The sequence below is a fragment of the Ambystoma mexicanum genome, chromosome 7p (assembly GCF_040938575.1).
Source record: "Ambystoma mexicanum isolate Mex_15411 chromosome 7p, UKY_AmexF1_1, whole genome shotgun sequence".
NCBI lineage: Eukaryota > Metazoa > Chordata > Amphibia > Caudata > Ambystomatidae > Ambystoma > Ambystoma mexicanum.
In genome coordinates this window covers 492,315,228-492,338,359 of record NC_090939.1, presented here as the reverse complement: position 1 = coordinate 492,338,359, position 23,132 = coordinate 492,315,228, and the positions used below count along the sequence as shown (strand labels likewise).

General features: G+C 46.7%; 2 protein-coding genes across 12 annotated transcripts in view; one reads left to right on the top strand and one right to left on the bottom strand.

The window, feature by feature from the left end:
* The window catches only part of CASK (calcium/calmodulin dependent serine protein kinase), a 2,777,982-nt gene that overhangs the window by 1,795,574 nt on the left and 959,276 nt on the right, over nt 1–23,132 (bottom strand). The window lies entirely within an intron of this gene.
* Nucleotides 1–23,132, top strand: part of GPR34 (G protein-coupled receptor 34) — a 99,179-nt gene that overhangs the window by 27,112 nt on the left and 48,935 nt on the right. The window lies entirely within an intron of this gene.

Sequence of the window (23,132 nt, the reverse complement as noted above, 5' to 3'; positions counted from 1 at the left end):
TTACATGTATAAAATGTAGCGGAAGCCATGGCATTGACTTGTTTTTTGATCGTGAGCGTTGAGTCTAAATAGAATCCTAAGGTTTTAACCTCCTTAGCTACGGTGATATTATTGTCAATGACAAAGGAGGAGTAGTTTTGGCCTAATTTATTGAGGTTGGGTGCGGTGCCTAGGATGAGGAGTTCAATCTTGTCATCATTCAGACATAGACCACGAGAGGCCATCCATGCCTGGATGATGAGGTACACTCGATTCACAAAGGCCAAATCCTTGTCATAATCCCCAGTCAGCGGGATGAGGATCTGGGTATCATCAGCGTAGTTTGTGTAGGTGATACCCAGGCCATCACCTACAGGATCATCGAAAAGGGGCTTTGTAAAAATGTTGTACAAGGTGGGGGAGACGCAAGAACCCTGTGGCACACCACAGGTAATGGGCATAGGGTCAGCGGCCGCTGAAGGGGAGAAAACTCGCATAGTGCGGTTGTTAAGGAAGGACTGGATCCATTCAGTTGCCTCCGGGGAGAAATGAGCTGCCGACTAAGTGCGTGCAGAGGATCTCGTGGTTGACCACATCAAATGCCGCCGAGAGATCGAGAAGTAACAGAAGTGCTGTCTTGCCTTCATCTCTCAGCTCATCTATCTGTGCCTTAAGATCGATAAGTGCAGTCTCGGTCCCGTGTTGCGGTCTAAAGCCTGACTGTCGGACTCCTAGGAGGTGGTTGAGTTCGAGGTATTGTTGAATTTGTTGGTATGCTATTTTATCAAGGATTTTGAGGAGAAATGGCACTGCAGTGATGGGACGGTAGTTGGTAGGGATGGCAGGATCTAGATTCGGTTTTTTAAGGAGTGGGAGGACCCAGGATTGTTTCAGATTGTTAGGTATGGTACCGGCTATAAAGGATGCATTTATTAGTTTAGTAATAAATGGCGAGAGATCTCGAGCTGCATCTTTTATCAGTTGTGCAGGGCATAGGTCCTCATGGAAGTTCGAAGGTTTAAGTGCAAGAATAACTTTTTCAACCTCTTTGGTAGAGACTTTGCTGAAGTTGAAGAGGGGGGGAGGGCACAGGAGGTGACGTCCTAGTGGGATGAGGTAGGGTAGAACTGGTGTTACTCAATTTGGAGATGGAGAGAAGGGAATCTTTTTTGTTACTGATTTTAGTTTGCAGAGAAGTCATTTTATTGGCAAGAGCATTTTGAATATCTGTACACCAGTTTTTGTCCTTTATGCATGAGTCAGGTGGCTGGACGGGAGTTTCTATTTCTTTCAGAATTGAGAAGAGCTCTTTAGTATTAGATTTCGCTTGAGAGATACGAAGGTTGTAAGAAGTTTGTTTTGCTAGGATGATTTCTTTTTTGTACTGGGAAGCTAAGTTACTTAGGTTTATCTTATTAATTTCAGAAGGATCTGATCTCCAGATTTTTTCATAGCGTCTTTTCTCCTGTCTGATAGCCTTAAGGTGAGGAGAGAACCTATTGTTCACATGTTTGCGAGGTTTGCTCTTTCTCACTTTGAGAGGTGCTATGGCATCAAGGGAAGATAGCATTACTTTATTGTACAGATCTACCATGTCCGAGGGATCTGTATGGTCGGGAATAGCCATAAGAGTAGGTAGAATTAGAGGAATAAGGTTTTCAGGAGTGATGTTTCTCTTATTTCTAGTTGGCACAGCTGGAGCTATGCTGTTAAATTGTAGCGGTGGTGTGGGCTCTAGTGAGAATGTGATCAATTGATGATCAGACCACGGCTGTGGAATTATAGATGAGACTGTAAGTGGGCAGTTATGCACAGCTAGCCAGTCCAAGGTTCTACCTTTGGTATTGGTAGGAGCTGTGATTTTCTGAGTGAAACCTAGTTCCTCTAGGGTGTTGTTGATTATAGTAGCATTAGTGTCTAACGGGTTGCTAAGACCAAGGTTAAAATCTCCTAATATAATGCTTTGGGAGGAGTTCTTGAGATTATGTAATATAGTATTTGTTAGGTCATCTTCAAAGGATCCTAGTGGACCAGGAGGTCTGTATATTAGGTGAATGGATACAGTCTGTGTATTCGATAGTTAACTTAGCCGTTAGGGATTCACAAGAACTTATGTTGTGTGGTGGTGAAAGATTCACTGATAGGTTGGTTTTAGCTATGATAGCAAGGCCACCACCTCGAGAGGTGGTACGGTCGAGTCTTAGGAGGGTGTAGTCGTCTGGCACGGCTAGCAAAATTGCTGGGCCGGCTGCTGGGTGGAGCCAAGATTCGGTAACAGCTAAGAAGTCTAGGTTTTCATTATGTAGTAAGTGAGCTATGTCAGTAGCATGAGCTACCATAGAGCGTGCATTTATAAGAGCAAATCTCATCCCAGACTGAACTGGTTTCAAGATTGCTAGTTGTGGCTTAGGTTTGCATTTTGGGAGAAGGATAGGTTCTCGGAAGAGTCTGCTGTTACGTTGGAGAGGGTGCCGGTGATGGCTTGAATTACGCAGGCTGCGAGTGGCATTACTGTGCGCTAGTTTGGTTGGAGGTTCATAGAGCCTAGGTAGTCTAGCATGTAATTTAAGGTTCCTCTGTGAAACAGTGCAGGGTATGGTAATCATGGCAACCTGTTTGAGGGCAATGTGCGCTAGCGCAGGTAGGGGTGGATTAAGGGACATGTTGTGGTCATGTAGGCTAGTAATGTATAGGAGAGTTCTTAGTAGGACAGTGTAAAGCATTAGGAAATACATTGTATGCAGGGAGCTGGTAAGGAATCAAGCAGAGTATAGCAGATGTCCGTACATAATAACAGAGGTGTAATACAAGGCAAATGTAGAGACCAAGTGCTATTCAATGGAGGCTGGGCAAGTATCACATAAGGTGTAACAACAGTCTAGGGCCAGTAGCGTCTATGGCAATTCAAATTTAGGATATCTGACACATTTAGGGCACATTGACGCTTGGTAGACTGCAGCAGTAGCTAATCAAATACTGCATCAAGTAGGATATATGCAGAGTATACTGGCATGCAAGTGAGGCAGGATAATAGGGAGAGCTTCAAGGTGTATAGAGGAGTCGAAGTAAGATACTGGTAATCAAAGAAGGCACAGAGTGCTGCTATGTCTAAGCTTGAATACTAGACATACGCAGGCTAAAGAACTGAATGCACAAACAGGGGAGCATCTAGATTCGAATTTTGGCAATTAGGGCTAGAGTGAGGTGAGTTACAGTAAGCACAAACAATGGAGCATCTAGATTCTAATTTTAGCAATTATGGCTAAAGTGAGACTAGTTACAGTAAGCACAAACAGTGGAGCATCTAGATTCGAATTTTGGCAATTAGGGCTAAAGTGAGGCCAGTTACAGTAAGCACAAACAATGGGGCACCTAGATTCGAATTTTAGCAATCAGGGCTAGAAGGTAATATATATGCAGCATAGAGGCAGCTATCGTCTGGATGTATGCAAGCAGCGTAATTAGGCAGATGTGCACAAGCAGCAAAAATTACAAGATGTCACAATGTTTAGTAGGCAGGGCGAGTATACATAGTGAAAGGAAGTTCTGTATAGCGTGGGTCTTTGAGTTCCAGGTGCCCAATTGTTATATTAGCATGGGGACAGAGAGGCACTGGTGGGTTACTCACAGTCTCAGTGTGCATGGGCAGGGGGTCTGGCCCTGGGCTCTGGTCAGCTCAGGACAGTTGTTGGCCTTACCCTCAGGGCCTTTCCAGGAAGGGCCGGCTCACGCCTACCCACTTGCGATTGGCCTCTGCACCAACATCAGGAGCCTATTAGCAGCAGGCATCACTGTGGTGGAGGGGCTGACCATGGTGAACAGCGTAGGTAACACGGGCGGCCATCTTGGAAATAGAAAACACCTTGTGTGTTTTAATGGTAGTAGGGTGCATATGTAGAACATGTACATTGCCTCCTCAGTTGCTGAATTGCAAGTGCGATATGTACCGATCTTCCAAACAATGCATTCGCTTTAGAAGCCCTCTTGAAATATGAACAGATGTTACTTTGACTCGGGGACATACATTCATAAAGTAGAATGATTCGGATTAATGAATGCCATGCTAGTAATTTTCATCGTCTGGATTTGGCATTGATGTCAACAAGGATATGTTACCCATATAATTAATAGCAGTATTTACAGCAATATAACAACTGGCTAGAACTTATGTTTTTGTCCAACCCCATAGTATCTGTTTTTAAAAGCAAACATACGTATTTTTGTAAAATGACTAGTTTTTGCAATTTCTGCATCTTACAAACGGACCATCTTTTCCAAATTAAAGAATAAGAAGCCCAGGAAGGGAACTCAAAATACAGATTTTAGACTTTAGAAAACAAGCTAGGAAAAGCAAAAAATAAAAACAAAATTAAAAAAGTACTGTACTTGAGAACCAATGGTTTCGTTAGATAAGGCAAATCTGTAGAATTGCCAATTTTTTCTGCTCCTTCATAGTGCGGTCGGACACATTCTACAGATGAGACTTCTGAAAGTAATACTGACTGTTATCCACAATATCAGATGTTTGTGCGGGTGGGTGTCATTTGACCAGTTGTCCTCAACATGCCTGCATGCCCCTGGAGCAGGACTGCCTCAATACATTAATGCCCTCTAGCACCAAGTCTGGAAAGTTGGTAGGCATCTTACCTGCACTGCAAAGACCTCTTCACCAGGAGTCCTCAAGTCCCAACATATAGCTCCTAGTGACAATGGCCGCTGGAAAGTGCATGGTGGCTTGGGACGTCAGTTGTCCGCATTGGGCCCCACCTCTGTACCTTTAACTGACTGGTGTGGCAAACCTCTGCCTGGTATTAAATACATTATGTGCTGCTGATGGAGGAGTTGACCTCAGCACCAACTAACAGGAGCCCATCCCCACACAGACCAGACTTTGCAGTTGCTTGCCAACCAAGTTAAGTTTCGGATCCGAGCCCCACACGTCTTCCTCTCCACATCCGTCATTAAGTGCCTTCCTGAAGCTGTGGACCAGAGCAATATCATTGCTGCTGTGTGTAAAGGTGCGTTTGTGGTTTTCTTTTTAAAAAGTATGTGTTCTGAATATGTGTATTTTAGTTTGTATTTCTTAGAAGTACAGGGATTTCAATTTCGATCAGAAATTACTTCTAATATGTCTATAAATGGTGGAGGCATTCCCTGTAGGGAAGGCTGTACAATAGCACAAACATAACAACTGATGAGCAAAGCAGGGTGTGAACAAAGTGGGACTTATATTAAGCATTGTGGGGGTGGGGCGTGAGGGGTGCTAGAAACGAAAGAGCAGTACTGTGCAAACATACAGAATTATATCATGTACCAGTGGAGGGAGTGGAAGTATGGGGGAGCTCCCACTTGGACAGTAGATGAAGTTTGAGCAAAGCTTTGAAGAGATCAAAATGCGAGCGGAGGTTGACTTTGATGGGCACCAGAGGTTCTAATGCACTGGGGCAAGCAAGAGGTAGCAATGAAGTAAGTGGTGACACAGGGGGGCAGATAGGAGAATAAGGCTCAGTGCGGAGGAGGAGAAGAGGGAACGAGCTGGTGAGCACACAGATACTATCAGCCAGGTACTGAGAAGGAAGGACCATTAACAGCTTTGTGAACTAGGAGAAGGGACCTAAAAAGGGAGCGCATGTGCATTGGGAGACAACCAGCATGGTGTCGGTAGGTAGAAAGAAAAAACATTTGGAACGTCTATTTCAATTATTCACAACATCGAAATCCAAACCCGAATTCATCGGTCTGTGTTTTGATGAGTCCAATGGTGTCATCACACATTTCCCGGCGGTGACATCCCCTCATGTGGCCATGAGCCTTGCAGCTGCTACCTGAACCTGACCCTGAGGGCTGCTATATGAGAGAGGAACAAATGCGGGGAGACCGTCTCTGGGTGAGTGTCATGGCATCATCAGATGAGACATGCCAAACACTGTTAATGAACAAAATGGCCTTTGAAAGAATACGTATGAGTAAACATTGTCATAAAAGGGGAAAAGTAATCGGAACAAGGGACTTACAACCATTTGAGTGTATGCCGCCCACATGTGAAAAAATCCTTGCAGAATAGCATAAAAGCGATACAATACCAGGCAATTGCAAGTGGTTTCAAGGAAACCCTATTAGAAGAGGATACCAAGCTGTGCCAAGTGTGTTTTGAGAATGTCCAGGCAGGAGAGTGTACCAGGCAGTTACAAGATTGTATGGGAAAGGCCTGCCAGGAGAATATACCAGGCAATATGAAGGCGTGTTTGAAGGTGCAAAAAAGTGCATATGTAAAACAGGCAGATGCAACCATATCAGCCATGAAGATAAAGTGCAAAACGAAATTTACTCAAGAAATCCTTATCAGAGCACATCAGGAAAAGGCAGAGGAATATATTAAAGGTGAAAGGAAACCTGGCAGGAGAGTACACCAGGTCTCCTAAATACGGAAATGTCCAAGTTTTGTGCACTAGTTGTGTTGATACTCAAGAGATTGCTAATCCTGAATGGAAACCAGAGTGAAGAGAAATCCAGGGGATGGGAATAACCCTCTGGAGTAAGGAACTCTATCCTTTAGAACTTTCGTGTTGGAGTTAAGCAGTTTCTTTTTTTAAACATTTGTACATCACTCAAGGCCAAAGATATTTTCCATTTCCACTTTAGAATTGTTCTGCTCGAATGCGAGTGTCAGAATAAAGCTTTACACACAGTACATTTTGTTTTGGGCATTCTGACCGCTGACAGATCTTTAATTTTGGTTTTTGGTAGGGAAACTCTTCTGGTGCAGGGACAGAGGCATTTTCCCAGCCCCCTTTTTATTCTACTACAGGTCTTTGACCAATACTATGAACCCCCTTGTGTCCGAGTTTCATTCCTAATTCCTCACAGTGTGTTCTGAATAAAAACGTATTTGTTCCTACCAGAAAAAAAATGAAACTATTTGAATTTAATTGAATTCCAATGCAATGATTTCCTAATAGAATTCCGATTACATCGACCTCTGAAACAATCACCACCGCCGCATCGCAGGGTTGGGGCGTACATGACTGGTAACTGCCCACCAGCCTGAGCCTAGGTAATCCTGTGCGAAGCAAGGGCCTCGCCGAGGGTTGTGGGTTTTCCCAGGGAGCAGATAGTTAATTAGATGTTTCACGGGAGATGGGCTCCACGTGTATTTCGTGAGCCCAATCTCCTGTTAAAAAATTGAAATGCCTGCTGTCATAGAAAAAGGGCCTTCGTTCTTTTTCCATTTCTATTGTGGCCAAGGCGGGAGGAGCACAAACCTCTGGTCCAACCAGTATGTGGTGAGGGAGGGCACTGGGAATGGGAGCAGGATCTCTTGGGAGGCACTGGGGAGAGTGTCTCCCTGTTGCCTCCCTACAATCAAGATGGCGCCACCCAGGGAAGGGTCTTGGGTAGCTGGAAAATGCAGGCAGTACATTGTGCTCTTGCCTGCATTTCCAGCCACCAGATTGTCTGAGTGCCCTTCCATGGGGTGTGAATAGAATATTTTCCATATACTTCTCAATTTACCATTTGTTATTTTGCCCCTATTTAACTGAAGAGGTCACTGATATGTTCTCTTCAAACCAGAATGATTAAGTCATACACAGCTCATAAGTGAACAGAATAGTTTAATTTTGCTCACCACAGTATTTGTATACATTTGATTTGATAGACATCTTTCATAATGATGATTCTCCTTATTATCAGCACAGTTTTAAAAGACAGTGATAAGATCAGAGGAGTTAGAAACCGCAAAACAGACCTTCTTGAAGGACACTACCATACAGAATACAGGAAGTGTTTTATATTTGGGGAAGGTAGCTGAAAGAAAGCTGTGAGCTAGAAGAAGCTCAGAACTTTATTTTGAACATTGTTTCTTTAGTTACTGACATCCCTACATATTGTATAGATCTAGTTGTGAGGGCAAGTATAGGTTTTAGACAGAGACAGATTCTAAGTTGAACTCTTTGACTAAGACTTTCCTTAGTTTCCATTAGGTAGAGAAATCCCATTTTAGGGCAAGTTAGGCCTTTTTCTATCCTGACATTTAAGTTAATAAAGTATGTTATTTTGAACGTTTGAATATATTGTCTGACTTGCTTTGTGATGCCTTCAAACTACTCATTTGGAGAATACTGAGTTGAGGAACAACTCTTCAAAAACTGTTTGTGTCATGACTTTTGGCCAGCATAGCAATACCACTGAAAAAATAGATTTTTAAAAATGGGCATGTGCTTTAACTAAACAAACCACAGTCCCCCCTCTGAACACCCACCCGTTTGCTTTTAAAACAGTAAAGAATTTGAAACATCCAGTCACAGCAGAACCATCAAACCGGTTCAGAAGTCCTACCTAGCGTTACCTCCAGTGAAAGGACATTTCTCTTGTGGCAGGTGTTCGGCCTGTACATTTAAAGCAATTACATTAAAATGTCAGATCAAATGTAAAGAATGTCTACTCCACTTCAACAGCACAAGCAAAAGTAATCATGCGATTTATGTATACAATGCCCTAGTCAGAAGATCTATGTGGGCCAAACAACCAGCCAAATTAGAACAACTCATCACAGAGCATCGTTCTATGAACAAAAACACATACAGCTCCATTACTAGAACACTTTTTGACAATGGGACATAGTCGGGATGACTTAGTAGGGTGTGTGGTTGACAAGGTTATGACTGACAAGAGACTCGCTGAAGAAATACGTGCCCAAAGAAAATACTTGATGTACACTTTGCAAAACTTTCAAGATGGTTTAAACCACAAGAAGGAATGGCATCCCTTGGGGTGTATTTCAAGTATTATGTGAGCAGAAGGTTCTTGGTGTACTGTTTTCAATCCATTTGTTCTGATTTAGTACCCTCTTCAGCATTGAGCACTATTCGTAAGAGTAGATGCATGTCATTGCACATCCGGAAAGGCTCCACTGTGCTTTTTGGATACTTCAGTCGTTGCAACTTCTTAAAAATCCCACTAGACTTGCATGGCGAGTTCCTTAGTTTACATACTCTACCTACGAGAAATGCACTTACCTCAAGGTGACTGGTGACAAAATATTTACCAGTGCTTTTTGTAAAATGGTGAATGTCGCCATTCGCACACTTCATATTTGGTGCAATGCTGTCAAGCATGCACGGTGAAACTTGTATTTGCCATTTACTACAAACAAAGTGCGTTTGCAGTAAATTAACAATATGTTTCTAACATCCGCATACTCACCTGCAAGGTCGAGTATCATGCAAATGGTACTCTACATAAAAACTACTTGCCAGTGCTAGTGGGCTAGTATATTTTGCAAGCCCTGTACTGGTTATGAATAAGGACTGGACTAAGTTCCTAAGGAGAGTAAATGAGGAGACTCAGGGTCCTTTCAGCCCATCTGCACACAGAGCGGTTTTCATACAGGCGCAAGCTTTAGCATGTCTAACACACCAGTTTGGTTCCATTACAAGAATGAAAGCGAAGTTATCGCTCTAGTGTTTCATAAAGCTTTTTACAAAAAGAGCGGCAGTATTACGAGGTTACACATGGACGCGCTTAGTCATGTGAGTTTTTTCACGCTACCATGCGTAATTGTGAATGTAATGTGGGATCAGCCGAAGGCAACGAGATGCGATGTTACGTGGGTGCCAGAGAATAGCATTTACCATGTCAATGCATTTGACTATGAGTCATATACAACCAAGCATGCTCCTACAATGATGAGAAAAAGCAGAGGATGGTTGCCACCACTGTGAAAATACTAAAGTTATTCTGGATGCATTTTCTGCATGCAGGCACATAGGTATATCCAGGGAAAGGGAAGCTAGACATACACACTGGCTTAGGGATACTGGTGTTAAAAGTGGTGGTGTTCTTTTCATGTCAGATTATTTCTCTGGAAGTTAGTGAATTCCTGTCACGTTTGCTTGGAACAATTTGAGATGACGCTGGACAAAGGTAGTTTTTCAAGTACCATATGGCTTCTATAGCTGCTATTAAATAAGAAGCGGGAGGATTGGTTTCAGCAAGAGCTGCCCACATGACCCGAGCACACTTAAAATCAAATAAGTGTTGAACCACTGAGAGCTTGCCACATGTTACCATAGTCATTTGCTCCACAATGTTTTGGTAATTAAGATTTGTTATTTGACTTGTAGAAATGGCCAGTCAGTCCTGATGAAAACTCCACAATTAGCGTACTCCACAATTAGCATTCGGAGAATTGTTGAAACTAGGGAAAGGGAGACTTATCCAGCACCCTTTCAAGACCTTATATATGAAGACAAGATATTATATACTGTTACTGTAAACTGTTACAGTATTTTGATATTCAAGAGATTCATTGCACCATTGCATTTATTTTAAATGGAACATATATTTGTATTTGGTATTTTAATGATGTTCTAAAAGATTAATTAGCACTAGTGCACCTTGTTTATGATTCTTGAAACTGGTCACGTATTTGAACTTTGCACTTTATTGCACTGTTTATTATGGATGCATTTTGTTGCATCACTTGGTCTGATGTCATTAAATGTATAGTGTATGAATTTGCGATTCAGGGGACCAGGTGATTTATGGTAACTGAGCCAGCCAGCATAAGCAGTTTAAATGTTGTGCTATAAAATAAAAAGTTATACATTTCAGGCTTGTTAGAGTTCCTTCATTCAACCCCTCTGTTTGATGGTTTAAGTTCATATTGGCCCCTGGGATTAAAGTGTAGGGGAAAACCTAACTCTTTGTGCTGGTTTAAGGTTACTTCTCCATCATTATGAGTCATTGGACCAGCTGTATTTTCACAAATGTATTATTTTTTAATAAAACAAACATTCTGATTAAAAAGAGCCTATTTCTGGTTGCAGATTGTGTGCGTGCCTGGGGGAGGCAGGGGCTATTACATTGGTACCATTTCTTCATGATAAAATAACCAATTTAACATTAAATTAAACTGCGAATAGAATATCTCTTACAAGGTCAAGCTTGGTGAAGTCCTGGCTTGAGCAGAGGCTCTGGACACGTGTCCTTTTTTGGCCCAAAGAGAGAGGAGACGGTTGCTGCTTTTGGCCATTAGATGCATATGCCCAAGCTGGATGGGTAGGCAGACTCAAAGGGAGTCCGCGTGTCACATGATCCTCTTGGAGATCCAAGACCACCCCCCCTCAAGCCCCCCCCACAAGGCGCTGTCCTCCGGCAACTCCCCTCAGTCTCCTTTTAAACCCATAGCGCACTTTAATACCAGGCTACACTTAATACTTAAGCACCTGGCATACAAGCGGGGGAAGGTGGGTGGGACGTATGGAGGAAAGGGGACTAAGGACTACGAGTACTCTAGTCACTACTGTGAGTAACTTTAATTACTCATATGTCCCATCCCTTTTTCTCCATCCTTGTGGGTGATTCCACCAAATAAGACCATAGGGTGGAGCTGTGACAACCTGCCTCATATCTAGGACAAAGCAAAATGGTTCTTCAGGATCGCCTGACCGAACTCTGCATCTCATTTGGAGCTGGTATCCAGGGAATAGTACTTACAGAACGCAGACTCCGTGCCTAAGTAGCTGCCCTGCTGATGACATACCAAGAAGCAGGTCCCTGAAACGCAATGGCTATGGCCTTAGCTCTGACCGCATGGGCATGAATTACCTCAGGAACCATTTTGCCCATGGCTGTTAATGCCTCCCAATGGCCAGGACTATTAAAAAAGCAATAGAAGCTTTGAAAGCCTGGGTGCCGGGGACATGCCCCCAAACGTGATGAACAATGCCTCAGACTTCCTGAAGGAATTTGTCTGAGAGAGTTAGAACTTGAGGACTCTCTTGAGGTCCAAAGAATTCCAAGCCCTTTCGGCATCCGACTGCGAGTTCGGGAAGAGCACCAACAGGCAGATTACCAGATACAAATGGAATGGAGTGACCACCTTGGGCAAACAATTTGGATGAGTGCACAAGATCACCTTGTTGTTATGAAACATGGTAAAGTGCTTGCATGATGACAAAACCCAAAGCTCGCTGACCCTGTGCCCCGAACAGAGCGCCACCAACAATACAGTCTTCAGTGTCACCATCTTGATGTCTACCAAGGCCATCAGCTCAAAGGGCTTGCGCTGCAAGGCCACCAGAATGACATTAAATTCCCAGACTGGATAGGGCCTGCGCACCACAGGAAAGAGCCTGGACAACACCTTGAGGTGGGCCCTTAACCTCTGGGTTGTTCGCTGAAAATACGCACTCTGAAGAATTCCTTTAGGCCCCAATGGCCACCAGATAGGTGTGGCAGGTGTCGACCTGAATGCCGGAATGAGCCAGATGTGCAGCAATTCATCAAAGGAGCAGGTGAGGGGTGGGAGGGGGGGGGGTCAAACGTTGCTGCAAGCCCAGTGGCAAATTCTTGTCCACTTACCTGGTACTGAGCCTGCATAGACAGCCTTCTGGCCTCCTGAATGATGTCCCAATTATCCCCAGACAACTGAGCATGCTGGAGCCTCTGCTGGTCAGGGACCAGGCCGCAAGGGCCAGCCTGATCGGTCTGGGTGCTCCACACTGCCACGCCCTGCTGTGTCAGGAAGCCCCTGCTGAGGATCAGAAGATGGACTGGGCCCTCGGAGCACAATTGCAGTAGATCCGAGAACCAGACCCTCGATGGCCAGTGCAGGGTGATCAGAATGGCGCTGTAGCCCACTGATGCACAGAACTTGTGGAGGGTCCACTGGAGCAATGGTGGAGGAAGAAACGTGTCCCCCAGAGACCCCTGACCCAGGCCTGCCTAAGAAGCAAATCTGGGGCACTTGGGGGTTTCCGGATCTGGACTTGTTACCATCTCCTCTGAATTCCATCTCTGGAACAGGGGCAGCAAGGAGTTCATGTGTAACTCCGATTCGTAGGTGTTGAACCATAAGCGGCTGAGCTGGTCCACTTCTGCATTGCTGTCTCCCAGGAGATGGACCAAGGAAATCCAAATCACTTCCATAAGGGCCCACTACCAGATTGTCATTGCCTCCATAAACAGAAGGGTGGGAATGGTTGCCACCCTGTTTGTTCAGGTAAAACATGGCTGTGGAGTTGTCAGTCCTGACCAGAACCGCTGTGTCCCTAATGAGAGGCAGGCCTTCCGCTCTGAGTTCAAGCAGATTGATATGCAGAGGGCTTCCACCCTGGACCATGCGCCATTAATGGAGCAGCCCTCCTGAGAAGCCCCCGCAACACGAAAGCGAGGAATCCATCATCACCACCAGAGTGAGCTCCCGTCAGGTAAAGGGGGCTTCCCACCGCTACATTGCAGTCCATCAGCCACCACTGACGATCCGGAAGGAGTAGTGGGGGGGTTGGGATCCTGTCTGAATGTGACCTTGTCTCCTGGTCCCAATTGGCCACCAGGTGGACCTTGAGGCGGGCATGCCGGACCATGAACGCGCAATATGCCATCAGACCCAGAAGGTGCTGGAACCACCATGCAAAGGTGGTCGAGTTGGCCAGAAAGTGCCCCATCGCTCTGCGGAGGGAGAGGCACCTCTCGGGTGTGGGGAACACCTGCTGCACCACGAGTCCCAACACACTCCAAGGAACACCAGATCCTGGGCGGGAGTCAGCTCCAACTTCTGCCGCTAGAGGGAAAAGCCCAGCTGGTGAAGAACATCTGCCAGCCAATGGCAGAGGAGACCAGCCATTGCGTTCAACTTTGTGAACACACAAGGAGCCGAAATGAGGCCGAAAGGCAGCATCTTCTACTGGAAGTGGAACGACAATCGGGAACCGCAGACATTTCATCCAGAGACAGCTGTGTGTGTGATGCTGTAAATGCATTGGAGGGACAGCGCCTCCATGTCCTTGTCCTGTACTCCCTGAATCATGTGTGTTCTTTTGTTGTTTTCTGCACAGGAGTCCAGTTGGGACCCCTGGCAGTGCAGGCTCTTCCTATTGTTGGTTGTGGTGAACAGAGACCCTTGGGATAACCTTATGGCACCCATGGGTGGGGGGAACAACCCTGTAACCCTAGTGTATGTTTTTGGGCACCTGTGTGTTGCCCACAGAAAAGGGTATGGACCGGTGGCAGCTTCATGCTGATATGACAGGAGTTCGGAGTATAATCCATTTTGGGATACCCAGGCCCTGCCATAGGAATCAGTAGATTCCTGATAGAAGGCAAGATGGCCCCTGGGGCCTCTTGGTTTCTATGTCCTGTTACCTTGTTTTCTCAAAGTCATGGGAAGCCCTGACTGTGTTCCTTCCCCTGACTGGCTGTTGAGTGGAAGAACCATATAAGGTAATGTGGAGGGGAGGGGTGCGGGGGGGGGGGGGAAAGAGTCCAAGCCAGACTAGCTGGAGCCTTCCCAGTGACTGTATGTTGTGGGAGAGACCTGTGTGAAGGGTGTGTGACCAATATGCATTCTATGTTATGGGTGTCTAGTTTCTGTGTGTGTGACAATGAATGATTCAGCCCTGCCTGAAACTGACATGAATGCAGTGTAGTGTGGTGTGGTGAAAGGCTGGGTGCTTGCCCCAATCCACATTCCTTGTTATGGGTGTCTGGGTGGAAGTGAATAGCCTGTGAAACTGATTGGCTGCCTGTGCCTGGCTCAGCCAGAGTGAATGAGAGACATCTGTGTATATCTGGGGACCTCTCACTTACCAATTTATTCAGAAGCTGAAGTTGAACTTGAAGCTGTTTTTCGAAGCCAAGCTGGAAGAGAAGATTGTTGCTGCATTTCCTGCGATGTAATCCAAGAGCTGTTGAGTCGGTCGAGACTGATCCAAGAGAGGACCTGGCTAGGAGACCTCTTGCCAAGCTACGAGGGACCATCGTGCAAAAACTGCTGCTCATCATCGAGGCACCTTGGAAGCCAGTTCTGCCAGTTCTGCCAGTTCTCCTGCTCAACCCTTAGAGCTGAAACGCTCTGCATTGCCCAAGAACATTTGAACAAGGGCTCCCTTGCAATCACCGTCGATCACTTTGTCCGACAGGAGAAAGTCAAGGTCACCGGCTACTGAGGAAAGTCTGCCGGTGGTTTACTGCCACACAAAGCTGCCAAAGACGTCCCGAGGACACCGACGGAGTTAAGACCCGAGGACCAGCCTGTGGTTGAGTCTGGATTGCCAAAGCTATCCCGAGGTATGTGCTGTGGCTGCAGCACCAACAGGCCAGAGGATGCTGACCGCAATCCCCGACATCCAACGCCTGCTGCCAGGCCTGCACCCAACACCGCTGAAGGTCTTTCAAGTCCACAGGATCTTACTTGCGGCACCGAACACTTTGCATCAAGGTTTACTGCACACCTCACCTTCCCGGGACTTCCACCATAGAGGAAACTATCGTCTAAGAGCACTGCGAAGGACGGAGCTGCTGTATCAGCACCAGTGCTCTGCTTTTCCTTGAGGTTCTCGACGCCCAGGGGCTCCTGCTTGAAAAGGAGTACACCCTCGAAGGATCCAGTTGATGAACCGCCAAAAGAAACTCTTCCAGTTTGTGTACATTGGGTTGGTTGAACTTTTTAACCAAGAAGCAAGGCTTATTGAGCATTTATGGACTGGGCTTGTTAATTCTTTTATTAAAAGTTGCCCAGGTGGGAGGATCCTCATTCAGAATTGTGCATCTATATCCAAAGAAAGCATTCTGCCATTGCTTAACTTTAACCTGCTTTCCTTCCTTATTATCTATGCCGATACACCTTATTGAATGCTTTGTGTGCTCTATTATAACTGCCAGTAGTTGATGCATTTTAAAGGAGTCTAAGTGTGGCACCACATAGAATTGTATAGATTTGTCATTATAGAATTACCAGAGTACAAAGTGTGTTATTGAATTGTGTATGCATCACTGAACCTTATTCTATATAAAGAACTGTGTTAGCACATAACAGTGTGTGGACAATCATTTGTGGTGGCTTGGGGACTCACTGTACTTAAGAACCAGCCTGCATCACCTCCTGAGAGCTTAAGCCTTTGTTGCTCATCCATAGCTATCATATAGAGAACCTTGGCTGGGGTGCTCTGTGCCTCTACACTGCCACATAGAGGGAGGAAGTACAGATACCCCCCTTCAGTCTTTACAATGTGCGCGGGTGTAATCATCTTGAAGCATTCGAGCAGTAAAAACCGGTTGAGAAATTACAGGTCGAGGACCTACCTTGTCTTGACGTGGGGTCCTGGAGACAAACTCTTTAAGATGACCTTGAGAAGAAGATCTCCTCCAGCGTGAAAGACAATTCTTCGTGGTATGGTGGCCGAGGGAGAAGCAATCCTCACACGTGTCCCAGTGGTGGTCGGGCCCCAGGCACTCAAGACAGAGTGCATTGGGGTCCCGAACCCAGGAAAAAGCGATCACAGGATGTGCATCTCGTGCAGCCGACATGCGCCAGGAGAGGCAAGGCACTGAAGGGAGGTGAAGAAGATTCAAAAGAATGGGGAGCAAGTGGACAGTTCAAAAAGCCTCTGTGCCTAGCTGCCAGGTCTGGCACCATCCGTGCAGAAAAAGGGACTAAGGTGAGGCGCCAGAGAGCGGGGCCGCTCCAAAGTCCGGGCCCATGCCCCTGCTCGCTGTACTAAATTTAAAGGGGAAGCTCAATTGATCACTGCCAAAGGTGCCGGTACTGTCCCCAAGGATGGAGGAAAGGGGATGGGACGTATGAGTAGGGATTTTGAATAAGTGCATTTGCTATATTGAGCGACAGGGCGCGACTATGCATGAAAAAGTGACAAAGCAAATCTCTATTCCGGTCCAATGGAAATGTGTGAGGAATATGTTGCTATTGGCCAAATTGTACCCTTCAGCAGGAGGTGAAGCGCCTCAATGCACTGAGCATGTAACATTACAAAAATAACCTTGGTAAGTTATCAAATAGTTAATATTCTACTTGAAAATTATAAGTTACGCACGGTAGTGACTAACATACTCCTAGTCCGTAGTACCCTTTCCTCCATACTGTATGAACTGGAAACGGGACCTTTTTCAACAGAATAAATGTCCTTCCCCCTTTAAATTTAGATGCACGCGGGTGCGTGGCCATGTGCTCCTCTGACTCCGCCCCTGGCGCCATACCTCAGTCCCCTTTGAGGCATCGACAATATTCCAATTGCCTAGTGACACTTTGATATGGGGGAGGATGGTGGGACAGATGAAGGAAAGTGGGGGAGTACGTTAGTCACTACATTGAGTAACTTATAATTACTTCTACGTCCCGTCCCCTTTCCTCCATACTGTCTGGGCGATTACAACTGAATGCAGTCCTGGGGAGGAGAGTTGCCCCTTTAAGAAAACAAGTTCTTCAGAACTGCCTGGCCAAATGTTGTGTCTGATGTGGTGCTTGTATCTAAGCAGTAGTCTTTGCAAAAGGCTAATGGCGAGGCCCAAGTAGCCGCCTTGCTGATTGCCTGCCATTGTAAGCGTCTTTGGAAAGCCACAGCCGTGGCCTTGGCTCTGATCGCGTGGGAATGCATGTTTGCAGGCAAAGGTCTGTGCTGCCCCTCATATGCCTCCTTGATGGCCATGACCATCCACCTTGCTATGGAAGCCTTGGAGGCCTGACAGCCCGGTCTGGATCCGCTAAAAGTGATGAACAAGGCATCTGATTTACAGAAGCTCTTTGTCCTATCCAGATAAAATCTTAGAGCACGCCTGACGTCCAGGCAGTGCAACATTGAGCCTCATCCTTTGGATCGGAAAAGAACGTTGGGAGTACCATTTCCTCGTTAATGTGAAGAAACAACCTTAGGAAGAAAGGCAGGATGCATCCTGAGCACCACCTTGTCCCGGTGAAACATGGTATAGGGCTCTGAAGCCACCAGAGTCTGAACCTTGCTGATCCAGCGTGCTGAATTAAGGCCAACTAGCAGAGCCGTCTTAATAGTCACCAGCCTGATGTCTACTGATGCCATGGGTTTGTGAGCCAGGGCGCCCAACACCACGCTAAGGTCACAGACCGGATGTGGACACTTGACCAGAGGATATAATCTTGAGAGCTATCATCAGGATGCTTCAAGGTGACCTGTTATGGAACCACGCTGCCAGGGCTAACTTTTGCAGAGCAGGGTGAATCACTAGGCCCCCTGCTGGGAAAGTAAGTGGGCTGGATCCAGAAGGAGGTGTACTGGAGATTGGTCTGGCAGAGGCGCTCCAAGAGCCAAGGTCTTGCCGGCCACCATGGCGCTATCAAGAGTCGTCGAAGGCCCCTTGACACCCTAACCTTGCAAATTACCTTGGGAATAAGCGGAGTGGGGGGAAACCCATATGCATTCAAGCTGTTCCACATGATCTGCAATGCATCCCCCAGCGAGCCCCTACCTTGCCCCAGCCAGGATGCAAACTGAGGGAACCTCCTGTTCATGGTGGCAAATAGATCTACCTGAGGGTGGCCCCACCTGTCGAAAATCCCCCTCAGGACCACTCCGTTCAACTGCCATTTGTAGTTGTCGATCCCCAGCCTGCTGAGCCTCCCTTCCTCCGAATTGGATTCCCCCAGCTGGTGGACTGCTGACAAGTAAATGCTGTTGGACAGTGCCCACTTACAAATGTCGATGGACAGCCAGCAGAGCGGATGGGACCTGGCGACTCCCTGCTTGTTGCTATAATACATGCAAGTGCAACTGTGTCTGAATGCAGACTGCCCTGCTGCTTAAAGATGGGGAGGAACGCTTTGAGTGCAATCCAGATGGCCATCATCTCGAGCCAGTTGATGCTGTTCCTGTTGCGACCATACTCCATGGACAATGTGGTTGTCCAGTGTAGGTCCCCCCCCACCCTCTAGAGACGAGTCTGTGGTAATGGTGATCTCTGGGAGGGCTGCCTGAATGGTCTGCCCACCAAGAGGTTGGTTTCTGCAATCCACCACTCCAAGTCCGCGCTCAGGTGCTGTGGTATGCGGACTAGAGCTGCCTAGAAGCCCGTCTCCTGATTACAAGAGGCAGAGAAATGCAGCTGCAGCCTCCTCATTTTGAGTCTTGTGAGTGTCACAGCCAGTACACAAACCGCCATTATGCCAAGCAAGTGCTGGTACCACCATGTTGAGGTCACTGGTCTGCTGAGAAAATGCCTGGTGGCCTTTGTGATTGCCATGATCTTATCTGCCGAGGGTAAGATCCTCTCCACCCTCGTATCTCAAATTAGGCCCAGGAATGTTAAGGACTGAGTAGGGAGTAACTGCGACTTCCTGAGGTTGATAGAGAACCCCAGATCGTATAGCATGGGCATACGTGTTGACGCTGTGCACTGTACAGCCACGGGAGACTCCGCTTGGACTAGCCAGTGGTCGAGGTATAGATAAAGGTGGTGGACCTCCGCAGGGCAGATACCGAGTTCATTAACAATTTAAAGACCCGAGTTGAGGCCCAAAGGGAGGACCTTGTGTTGAAAATGAAAGCCCATGATCCTGAACCTCAGTAAGGAACAATGGGGCTCCCAAATGGGGACGTACAGGTAAGCATCCTTCAGATCCAGAGAGCACATCCAGTCTCCCCGACACAGTGTCTCAGCAATAACAGCTGGAGTAACCATCTTGAACTTTTGAAGGGGTAAGGTGAGGTTCAAGGCAGAGAGGTCTAGAACAACTCCCAGGCCAGCCTGGTTCTTTTTTCTGAATGGCAAATATCTGGGAATAGAAGCCCATGCGTCGCTGCAAAGCTAGAACCTCCTCTACCGCCCGACTCGAAATGAGCAAGCGAATTTCCCCCAAAAGAGTTGCCGCCCAAACTGCGGGAGTGGAGGGGAGGAAAGAGGAGATGGAGGAATCGGTAGACGGAAGCCTGTGGAAACTACCGAGAGGATCCATGGGTCTGAGAAACCTTGCCCGCCAGGAATGGAAGTGAAGGGAACGCCTGCCCCCCATCGTAGACTTGTGGATCTGGATGACATTGTCACAGCTTTTAGCCCTCTAAAGCTGGTGCCTGGGAGGGGGACTGGAAAAATCCCTTGTGAGAGGATTCGTGCTGCTTTCGCCTGCTCGGTCTAGGGACTGGTCGGGGTGTCTAGCGCGCCGATCCGGACAGTCCCTGAATGTACAGGTACTGTCCGAGCGTTGGTGACTCTGGCTATAGACCTTGGGCGCCGATTTAGTCAGGATTGACAAGGACTTGGATGTTTGCAAGCTATTTTTCTCAAAACAAGTCTCCCCTCCCCCACCCTCAAATGGCAGGTCGAAAATGTGCTCCTGCACATCAGGGTTAAACTTGGTGGTCTTAAGCCAAGCCGTCGTCCTCATATCGTTGTGTTACAGATAGCTCTACCTGCAGTGTCGATGTGAGCCACTGTAGACTCCATGATACCTTGGGCCCCTGTCAATACAGCCCTGAAGCGCGCCTAACTATGCGCCTGGTGCTCTGGGAGGAAGTCCATAATCTACCTCCGCAGCTTTTAATTGACTGCTGGCAACAAAGCGGCAGCGTTGGCCTGGTGCAGATGGAGCGTGGCATTAGAGTAAATATTTTTGCTATAGGACTCCAACAGCGTTTTCTCCTTCCCTATGAGTGCTGAGGTGGGTGCAAATGATCAAGACTGGGGTTTGGAGTATAGGGAGGCCGCAGCTATAACGGATGAATGTTGAGGGTGTACCGACAGAATGAGGGAGTTCTCCTCTGCCTACCTATACTTGGCATCAAGGCGTTTATTGGTATGCTGCATGGTGTGTGGCTTCACCCATCCCTTCTTGGCCAGGGATTCTACATCCTTTTGCAGAGGGGTGGCCGGGCGAATGGTCAGCACCTATGCCAGAACCCTCGCCGCAGGTTGTTCAACTTGTGGCTGTGGGATTCCCCAAGTATTCTGCCACACCCGCCAGCCTCTCGTGGAAAGCCTTAGCTGACGAGGGAGTATCCTGATCCTTGTCACCCACTGTGTCTTGTAGGTCGGGAGTTGCCGGAGGCGTGGTGGGTTCGGGCAGCTGTAGCGTGCCGACTGGTAGTGCCGGAGGCTGTGTCAGAGGCAGAGCCAACCCGACTGGTGTGAGCACGGGAACCAAGGGCTGAACTGGGACCGGGGTCTGGACCATTTTCGGAGCCTGAGGTGGTACCGGAGTGAGCATATCCTTGATGACCCTCCCCCATGAGGATGTTGCCCATCTACAGTGATTTCATGAGGGTAAGGAACTTTTCAAAGAACCTATCCTTGCATGGAGGGGAAGGGCCTGGGGAGTGAAGGCACTGGGCCCTGTGGCTGCTGCGGTCTAGGCAGTCCTTGTCGCACCAAGCCAGGGGCTGCGTACCGCCCCTGTGATGATGTGGAACAGGTAACTGGAGGGGTCCAGTCCCATCGCAACGTGCATCCCCATGCCTGCTCTCCAGAAGGAGGCGGCGCTGGATGAGCCGCCATCTTGTCTGGCCTGGTGGCCATTTTGTCATGCCCGCACCACGTGCTTGCTGCCTGAAGAGCCAGGTCCAGTCTCCACCTACATGCTTAAAAGCCAAGGCTTAGACCTTCCCTGCACCTCAGGTAAAAACCTGGGAGGCGGAGTACCCTCTGCCATGACGTATAAGCGCCCCCTTGGACACGAGCCCCATGCTAGAGCAAAGCCTACTACTGCCTTCTATAGCACACAATAGGAAGGTCTTACCTGCTTAATTTGTGAAGTCCTTTCAATAGACCTCTCTTACCATGTCACTATTGCTCTCTGCTGCCATCTTTCATAAGGTGCAGTCGTACCTTTAGCTTCCTTTGAAACTGCTACACAGATCTAGGTTTCTTTTAAAAGGGGTTGGTGGTGGTGGTGGGGAGGTCAGACTGGAGGCATCCCAAAATGTATTTTTATAGTGGAATTTTGCTGTATATTGTGGGTACATTAAAGTGCTTTGCAGTTGCAATATTGCCATATATTTGTGCAAAGGCAGCATGAAAAAATGTGTCTGTGCCATTCCAACATGTATTGAGGACACATGCATCATGAACAAGTGGCAGTGCTGACATTTATTGGGGGGGGACATACTTTTTCATTTTCCATAAAGCTCCCAGGTACGATTTGTGACCTGTAATCCACTGACTGGTGTTTTAGATGCGGTACCTTTCGAAACAGTTATACATTGCATGTTTTTTTAATTTAGTTTTAATCAAATAGTGTGTTAAATAAATCATTTTGTCCCATTATTAAAAAAAACCTGTTTGCTCTCCCACCCACTCCTTATCGGGACAAGGCTGCTTCGCTAGGATTGGTTGATTACACTAATTGATGGGAAAGATTAACACAACACTAGTGGCTAATGGAATAAAAACAGTGCCTCATTCATGTATGGTGATTCCCATTCAGTAACACTCCTGGTACAAGAATATGCCTGCGCCACACACTACCCTGTCACAGAAGTAAAAGCAACCTTCACATTTCACACAGAGTCAAGTAGGGAATGAAGACTATGAAGATGAAAGAGTGTCTGTTTAACTATTGTTCCTGAAAGCAAGTGGCTTCTTTCAAACAAGAAATGTTCTTTTACAGATTCTTCATCTTTTATGAGATTGGGTTTTAGGTCACACTATGCTGCCATTTGCATGGTCTCTTGGTGCTCTGGGATCTGAAAGTGGGGTTTGTTTAGTATGTACAAAGGAAATAGGGTAAGATTGCTTTGCTGCAGTGTTGATATGTGCAGATCAGAAATAAAAAGACTCTGTTGGTTGGCTTGTAGGCAGTCTGAAGGGTCTTAAGGTATGTGAAAAACAAAAATGTGCTTCCTGGGTCCTATAACAACGTTATAGGCTATGTGAACTGGACTCTGTTCTACAAGCTTGAGGAGTCGAGTCCTGATGGGCAGCGTACATTTGGAGGGGTGCAAAGTGGAGTTCAATGGCAGTTTTTGAGTGGCGTAGTCAATGTGGGCAGTATATGGGGGAAAGGGGAATGCTGAACAGTTTTAATGAGGGAATACAAACCATTGCGAGGCCAAAAAGGTGCTAAAAGAATCACAGCAAATGTCACATTGAAGGGCGTACAATGGATCCCGCTCTATTCGAGGTTCCATTGTGATATTCTATCATAAGCTATGTGCCTATTGGGCAATAACATATGCCCCCATCCCTCCCAGGAGCAGACCTCACGGACAACTCTGCCCCAGAGCAAATATTACATTGCAAATATCTCACTTGACCAAACTTCAGAGCAAATATCCTGAATCAGAATTCCAAATAAGATCCTGAGTTGGCAGTATTTTACTTTCTATTCTTTAAAGTTGTGGGTAAATAGATTTTTATGGCAGTAAAGGTATTTTTCATAACCAAGGTGCACA